The following is a 9333-nucleotide window of genomic DNA, read 5'->3' on the forward strand; positions in this document are numbered from 1 at the left end:
ACCCCCCACACATACACCCACCCAAGAACCTCACCCCCCACACCCCTTCTGCAAATCCCACATCCTCCCCATCTCATACCTTGCATGCCCAGCTGCCAGACATGATGGGACCTGCTGGAGGGAGCTGTCCCTGCATCCTGGTTAGCAAAGGGATCAGGGGAGCTCTGATTTTTCTATGATAAAAAAAAAAACAAAAGCAAACACCAAAGCATATAGATATTTAGAATTCATTTTATTATGATGATAAAGACACTAGTAGGCTCCCAAATTGCTTTAAAATTGTAAATATATCAATAAAACATTGTCTGATCTCTCTCTCTCTCTCTCTCTCTCTCTCTATATATATATATATATATATAGTGGTGTTTCATTTTAATTGTGGAATGACACAGATTTTTGGATATTTTAAAGAGTGAATTTGGGATTTTTTTATCGGAGAATTTGCAATGCTTTGACAGCTCAAAGCATACCACCACAATGAGCACATCTTCCAGGCCATAGCTGCCCAGATGGCAGGGCAGGGGCACACAGCAGCAGTGCCGCATGAAGGCCAACTGCAGCTACTGTCCACTGTCAGCCTGCCCAGAGGTGCAGGCAGCTCTGCTGTAGTGCCTATACCACAGCCCAGGTGGCCATGAAGTCCCTGTCTAGTCATGGGTCTGAAGGTCCAAGAGAGCAGATGCTGTCGCAGGTGCACGGTTGGTCACACCCAGGCAACAACCCCTGCTGCCAGACTACTGCAGTGGGTAGAGGGTGCGGGGACCACTCAAGATCAGAGCTGATGCAGCAGTCCAGCTGGCACAGGGGGCTAGTGTTCCCATATGTCAACTGGCCATGCCTCAGAAGCTCCTAAGAGTAAGTAGCCCTGAGCTGCTTGCCAGGGCAGCTTTTTGTACTGCTGGGGTCAGCACAGGTGCTGGCCCCAGCTTCTAGCTCCCCCTGGCTGCAAATCCAGGATGAGCTGGGCAGGGTCAGTTTGCCCCAAGTGGCACAACTTGCCCCACACCAAAGTGCATGTTAGCAACATGTGCTGAGGCACATACCTCCAGCACAAATTTGTACCACTGTTATTTGAGCTGCTGCAAGTGCACATGCCTGCATGTGAGGATGCACCCTGAGGGCACGTCTAGATGAGTGCAGACATTTGGTTCCCCGGGGACCTTGTGCCACAGAGAATGCCTGTGCCACGCGCACTTTGGTGCCTGGAAAGTTACCCCGGGGGCAACAGGGGAGGTTGGGGCCAGCACAGCGCTGGCCCCAGCAGTCTTACCTGGGATCCTGGAAGCCTCCCAGGGTTGCAGCCACAGCGATCCTGCAAGGCACAGTCTGGCTGCCAGCCTCACCATGGCTCCGGGCAGCTCGACTCTGCTTCTCAGCAGTGTGTGCTGTCTGAGTGTGCACTGCTCCATTGGTTTTTTTTTTCTATGGGTTTTTTTGGCCCCTGGATATCCAGGGGCAAAAAAAAACCCCACGGGCAAAAAAAACGGAGCAACGCACACACGAGCAGTGTGCCCTTGAAGCACAAAGAACACCTGACTGTGGTATGTGGTGCTGCAGACATGTTTGCAGTGCCACGTGCCACATGGCCACGGTCATCTGGACACACCATGAGTGTCCAATGCTGCTCCCATTTCCATCACCATGGTCCAAGAGTAACTGCACTGCAGTCAAATGAATTACATCTGTCACACCACTGTAACAGGAACATATCTGGCACTGATTTTTATCTTAGGCATAGCATGAACCATGAAAGTCTCTTCTTGTAAATCTTTTGGCACCCAAACACAGCTTCTGTGCTTCCTACTCTTGACCTCAAACACTCTCCTTGCTCCATTTTCTTGAGTTTCACTTACTTTTAGCACTGATTGTATTTAGTATGCACAAGCCCTGGCAGCAGGTGTTTCCTTATATTATTAGTGATTGCCCCAAATAGTTCAAATATAAGAAAATTAATTAATTTGCCTGCTTATAAATTCTATTTCTTTCATACTACTCCCTTTGTCTGGCAAGCATAACCACATGCATCAAATAAAAAGCTACTTTCCACTTCTTATTTGTTTTTGGAACTATAAATAGGTTTAGGTTTAACTATAAATTTGTTTATTGGTTTTTGTTTCAGCCAGGCCTTCTTAGCGCAGCTGAAACAAAAACCAATAAACAAACACTCTTTGACTACAGTGAATTACAAGGAAATCACATATCAAATTATAGAGCATTCAAATACATGAGAAACAGCTAAAATTTGTGAGCGTTATGCCTGATTTAATTGAAGTAATAGTAATTCCAGAATTCTTTTAAGAGTATAGCTACATGGTGCAAGGCAGGACTAATCAACCTGACACAAACAGCGAACACAGTAGGCACATCTACATGTGCTATTAATTCAACTGAATAAACTGGTGTAGTCCACCCAGGCCTGCAGCATGTTGAGCCAGTCAGTTCAGCCCCAGCTGGCAGGGAGTCCAGGGGGTCAGCCTGCCAGCCCAGGGCTGCTCTGACCTGGCTCAGCTTGCTTCGGAGGGGCTGGCTGGGCTCCAGTGCAGGGCTAACCAGCAGGCAGCCCCCACACTGAAGCACCCTCATGACCCAGCCAGCCCCATCAGCATCTGTGTGTGCATTGGAGCAGAGTAAATAATGCCACCTCAGGATAGTTCTTGTATTAACAAGTACTATCCTACAGAGGTGTTTATTAGCTTACTGTGACCTAACAGGGCCGTACATGTAGATGCTGAGACTTTACTGCCTAGCTAGTTAAGCAACAGTCTCTTGTAACGCGCCCAGCTACAAGTATACAGCCTGCAGAACTAGCCTGGGTATCTCTGCATGGAGCAGAGATAGGGTGGAGCTCGGGTCTGAACCATGGAGCTTGAGTCTGAACCAAGCCTCATTCATACTAGAGCTGCTCTGAACTTTGAGGCACATCAGATCTGGATCTGAACTTTGCAGCTCTTCCCTGGGTCTGCAGTTAATTCATTCAAACTAGGCAGCTCCACTACGCTGAGCTTTAGGCTGGTTCAGAACCAAAGCCAAGCTTTGTGACATGACTCCACAGCAGATCTTCTTAGGTGAGTAGCTGTCAGTTGCAACAAAGATGCAGAATCGCAAAAACCACAAGAACACAGTAATTACCAAACTGGATATAAGCCTAGAAGCCCACATGCGTCACATCCAGCTCCTGGCAGTGGGCAATACCAGACGCTTCAGAGAAAGGAGCAAGAAACAACACCAGAACGGACAGTAATAGAATAATCTGCCCACAGGAAATTTTCTTCCTAGTGCCCACCAACTTTGAAGTTGTTTTATATCCTTCAAATATTAGATTATTTTCCCTTATGCATTTTATCATGCATCTAAACTCAAATGCTTTTGCTGTTAAATTTCATGAGGTCATTCCAATGAAATTTTATCCCCTTTGTTCAGTTAGCTTTTATTCTGTATGACAGTACAATAATCTCTTATGTGTGCTGAATGAAGATAAATGTGAGCTAACACCAATTGACGTACCTTGTGGTAAGGTGCAGTTTAGTTGTATACCTAGCTGCATGAGACATCTCCACAACATTGTCTGAACTGATCTTGACATTTAAGGAACCTTTGTCTCTAGCAAGGAAGTCACCGAACTGATGGCTAACAATTAAAGACAGAGGAGTCCCCTCTGCCCCAATATTCCCAGGCTGAATTTTGAAAACATAAGGGGTCACCTTAGATTGTCCTTTCGAGCAAAGGTAAGTTTTCAACATAAACCATTCTCTGCTTCTCAATGTATTTGATACAGAAAAAAAGTCAGCCACAACTGGGCACACTTCCAAGACTAGCACAGGGATATCATGAGTTGATTTAACAATTTCTCTCTCCAATTTTCTAATGTCTATTCCTTCTTTTACTCTCAGTTTGAAATGGCTACTTGCATGGGAGGCCTGGTAAACATTATTGATAGCACATCAATCTAGAGTGGTGAATGACTTGACACTCCACAAAGGCCTGTGACTTGGCTACAATCCAGCAAGTTAGAAGTACCGAGCAAAAGATGTCATAAAAGCAAGTTCCCTGACATAATCCCAGCAAAAGAGAGGAGTTTACCAGAAAGCTCTCAGATATCTTGCCCTTTACATAAGCCCAACAAATTGTAAAGCTCACCTGTAAGCCCATGAAATGTGCGCCGAACCAGGAGCTCATCAAAGCTGAAAAACGCTTTGAGAGCAGCCCAATAGCTCAAATATGCTTTGAGAGCAGCCCAAGATGCTAAAATTGCTGAGCTTGTGAGTTTAGAGAGGCCTGTGTACTGACACTAGACCAGCATCTTAGAGATGCTGACACATTAATTTCTCATAAAATTTCATTTTCACACCAGGCAGGTGAGGTTTTTTGTGTAGATGTGATATCTTTTATTAGACCAACTGAATAGTTGGGAAAAAAGTTAGTTGCAAGCTTTCGGGTGCAATCACCCTTCTTCAGGCATTTTCACACTAGACAGATAAATCATTGCTAAGCCCGGTACCTTCAACAAGAACCTATGCCTCAGTATCACCTTGGCCTCCTAAATTTGCTCTCTTAGAAGCCCCATGAGCTCATCAAAACTACCAGATAAAGGTCTTACTTTAATGAATTCACACCAGTACGTAGCTTGATATAAGTCAGTGCATAAGAGGTAACGAGACAGATTCCACGGAAATACAACCCGCCATTTCAGGCCACCAGGACCAAGGTGCTGAGCCAATGACTTCAAGCAGGCTTGTACTTAGACTTCTGCACAAGACTGAGGTTGTAGTCAGTGCCTGGAGATCAACTCTAAAAATCAAAAGTAGAGCCAGCGGCCAGCTTACAATGGCTTTTTGCACAATATCAAACCTGGGAACTAAAGATGCTGTGTTGGACTTTGATATCAGACTAGCTCACCAGTACTGCTGAACTATGCTTTTGTGCACTCTAAAGCTTGTACATTAGTAACAATAGCCTGATTTGACAACAACTTAGGTCTGCTGATTCAGTCACCCTGGCTTTAGCCTGATCTGATAAAGCGGCTGAGCTAGGGAGCTAATAAAGGACATCATACCTTGACATCATACCAGTGAGTTAATGGTGCTTAGCCAGGAAGTTTATATCAGTTTGTCCCTTTACCTCAAAGATAATACCTGGAGGTGCTGAGCTATACAGATGAGCTCACACACCCTGTTGTATTTATATCATTGGAGCAAGCTAGTGAAGCTCTCCTAGCAAATTCACAATGATCTGAGCTCATTTGACATAAGCCCTGAAAGCTGAAATACCTGATCACAGATCTCTTTGCACAAACCCTTGACCTAGTAACCTCCTAAACCTCCTTTTCTGTAATATTCCTTAACCAGGAAGATAGAAGTTCTGAGTTACTGATATCACAAAGGCCTTTCTTTTCCACTCACCTGAGCCAGCTAGAAAGAGTTTATAGCAAGAGGGTATGTCTGGGAAAATAGCGCTTCCCTCTTCTGTGCTGAAACTTGCATGTGAATCCAGAATCTGGAGAAAACAGTAGCAGAAAAGTACATATGGGAGATTAATGAAAAACAACACACTCAAGGGTAGGAGGAGGTGAGGGTTGTTAAGAAAACCATAATTCTTTTTCTTTGAGCTTATATTATTAAGAATGAACCTATTTGACAGCAGTATCTATCGGCTGTGGTACATCAAGTACAATGTAAACCTGCTTATAAGTAAAAACAACTCTTATCAGAAACTCTCAGGTTGGATTGACTAGCCACGGAGGAAGCGTCCATGCACCAATTCCCCTCATTCCCATGGGGGCAGAACTGTGTACCATCTACCTCCTTAGGACCCTTCTGGACTCCATCTTACCTTTCACCTTGTGCTCAGAGATCCATGGTCAGAAAGAGGTAGGCTGGGAAGAGGAGACAAGATTGGTGGGTTTTTGAACCTCTTTGGGAAAGCCAAGAGGTAGCAGAAAGTCGCAGAGCTTGAGGGTAGAACCACTGTCCCTCCTGCAGGGAGGCAAACCCTGCCTTTCAATAGAATGATTCAAGGAAATGTTGCCATGAAGATCCTCATGGGATTTTTGTTCCCTAGTATTCTGTGATATTCATATTTCCATAGGAGTAAAAGGTCCGAATGCTACTTACACCAGTGTAAAATGAAGCTAACTTGAATGAAGTTAGCGCTGTTATCTAGGCCAGTGGTTCTCAACCTTCTTTGTAGCAGGACCCATTTATAAACAGCAAAAGACAGTCCTGACCCAGTGCCCCTCACTCCTGACCCACTGGCCTCCGCTTCCAAGCTCCAGCCCTTCTGTGTGTAGGGGATGAGGGACCCTAAACAGGAGGGCTGTGCGAAGCTTCAGGTGCCGATTTGATTTGGTGGCCAAATCTCTGAGTCCTAATCAAATCAGGAGACCAATAAAAAGGTCAAAATCGATTTGAAGCCTCTGAATTGATTCAGAAAAGATTCAGAGAAAGATTCAGTGATTTAGGCAGTCCTCACTTGCCACCACAGGGCGCTGGACCCAGGCTCCGTGCCGGTAAGTAGGGGCAGGGGGGGCAGCTGGAGGAGAGGGGAGGAGACTATGGGGGACCCCCACCAGGCCCCATCCCCTGCCTGCTCCCCCAGCCCCCTGAACACCACCCACTCTCCCAGCCCCATCAATGGCTGCCTCGCCTGGCCCCAGCATCCTGGCTCTTTTAAAAAGCCCCACACTCACTGGCTCCTGCCAGGCAGGGAGGCGATCCCCGCTGTCCCGCACTGCATGGGGGGCTCTGCCACGAGTCCCAATCACCCGCCCACTCTCTCAGCGCCCCCTCCCCATGGCTGCTCCGCCCGACCCCAGCGTCCCAACTCTTTTAAAAAAAGCACTCACTGGCTGCTGTAGAGGCCTCGGGGCTTCTGTGGGCTCATGACAGAGCCCCCCATGCAGTGCAGGGCAGTGGTGTGCAGCGGGTATCACCCCCCCGGTCAGCAGGAGCTGGTGAGTGCAGGACTTTTTTTTTTCCAAGAGCAGGGACGCTCTGATGCTGGGGTGGGTGGGGCAGCCATTGACGAGGCTGGGAGAGCAGGCGGAGGATGGGGCCTGTTTGATTCAGCGATTCAGCTGATTTGGTGGCAGCCAATTCGTCTGATTCTAATTCAGAGATTCAGGATAGTGATTTGAATCACCAAATCAAATCACTGTCCCCCAAATCAGCCAAATCCAAAGTGAACACTAGCCGCTTCGCACAGGCCTACTAAACAGCCCTTTACAGGCTGGAACTCTGACATCTTGCAAAGGAAAAGCCATGGTTTCCCACATTTTTCTCCTTTAAAGGAGAATCCATTTTTAAAGTTTGTTCGTGACACTCCCGTATATTCTTGTGACTCACTTTTGTGTCATGACCCACAGGTTGAGAACCCCTACTCTAGACTAGTGTTGCCCAAATGTTTGATACCCAGGGCACACTTTTATTCTGAATTAAAATTGGCAACGCACTTCACTTGCTGGTCTGTGGGGCTGGATGAAATCTATGCCCCCAATCCAGTCATGTGAGGTTGGATGTAGCCAATGGGCCTGATCTAGCCCATATTTCATAGCACACTTCTGCTACTCTTGGCACACCCTTTGGGAATTACTGTGCTAGACTCATGCCAGGGTAAAGGAGAGAAGAATCCTGCCCTGAAGAGCCAAATGGGAATTTAGCAAGGAAAACAGTCAATATAGACATGCTCAGTCACAGGGTTGGTTGGTTTGTTTGTTTTACAAACACTCTTAGTCAAGTGCTTGTTCATATTGAAACTCCTTTTGCTGTTCCTGGGGTACAGTGAAGCCTTGAAGTTACCGTAAATAGTCAACTGGGGACTTTCCTGGCATGACAAGAGCTAATGTAATCAACTCTCTCCCAAGTGCTTCTGGCACTCAAAGCTCAAAGGGCATGGCGGGGTGAAACAGGGTATGGCTGGTGTTCAATGAGGGGGAAAGCTAGAGGAAGCAGCCTCATTGACAAAGTTCCTCCTTTGGAGCTTGTCAGCAGACTCAAGTGGGCAGGGCATATTCAGGCCATCCTCCATGGGAGTTACCATTGATACAATATAGAAAACAGTGGCTTAAAATTATGCCACCTCACCTCACATTTCCCAGGTGCTAAATCAGTGCAGATTACAAGCATCTCCCTATTTACACCCACTTGCTCAATGACGGGAGAGCATCTGTAGGAAACACGAAGATTTAAACAAAAAAGCCAAAAGGTTTGTAAATATAAATAGGCCGTATTCTCCTCTCATGTACACCAGCTTTCCACTGGTATAATCCCATTGACTAGGATTTACTCCTGAACTCCATGGGATTTCATGGAAGAAGAAACACACCTGTTCCTGTTTACAAACCTTTCGGTTGTGAAATATTTGATGCAGACCTTTAGGATCAGGTTCTCTGTTAAATGTACATGCCAGTGAAAATAGCTGCTAGCTATTTTTAAAGCAGGATTTTTCTCCCAACTTGTTTACTAATGTTAAATTATTTGAAATTAATGCAAGACAGGATGACCTCAGGAAGCAGAGGATACTGAAGCTGCCAGTGACACAGCTGCCCATCAGCATGCTGAGTTAATCAGAGGATTATGTTTTTTTTAAATATTTGCATTATGAATAAACTCACTATAATGCATTAAAAATAATTACTCTTTTCATTTTATTTAGACACATTAGATAATGAAGTCAAACTCAGGAACATTCTTTGAAGCCACCAACATTTTTTTCAATGACTTTGGATAAACAGAATGAGACTAAATTAATTTATTTAAATGCGATATGATTTGTTTGCTTGTGGTACAATCCTTTCTTTTCAGAATTTAAAAAGTCAATCCCCCACTTTCTTCAAAGAGGAGATTCAGCTCAAAACATAACAATTGCAGTTGCAAAGAGACAAAAAATTTTAGCATTAGAAACTACAGAACATTGCTTTGAGCCACTAAATTAAAAGAGTTTCAGAGCCTGGTCCAAAGGTAGCTAAGGCCAATGGACTAATAATGGAAAGCTCTCATATACTCTAGTAAGTAGGAGAGTCTTAAAACCTATATACAACAGAAATAAAATGAAAAAAATCTTTATTTGACTTCTCTGGGCTGAGGATTGACCCTTAGATTATAATACTGAGACCATTTTACACAGTTTACAATAAATTCGTTCAAAAATAAGAGATCAAGTTTAAAATATTAAAGATTTTTATATTATTTTCCCCTCGCCGCTTTTTTAGCTGTAGCACAGAACTGAGGCAGAGTAAGATGAAAAACTTTCAGATACGTAAAGGTCCTGATTCTTTGTTCAGGACTCATGGTAGAGGTGATACCTGTTATTAGACCAACTAGATTTCTGCAAAAAAAG

This window comes from Alligator sinensis, unplaced genomic scaffold (assembly GCF_000455745.1).
Source record: "Alligator sinensis unplaced genomic scaffold, ASM45574v1 scaffold5_1, whole genome shotgun sequence".
NCBI classification, from domain to species: Eukaryota; Metazoa; Chordata; order Crocodylia; family Alligatoridae; genus Alligator; species Alligator sinensis.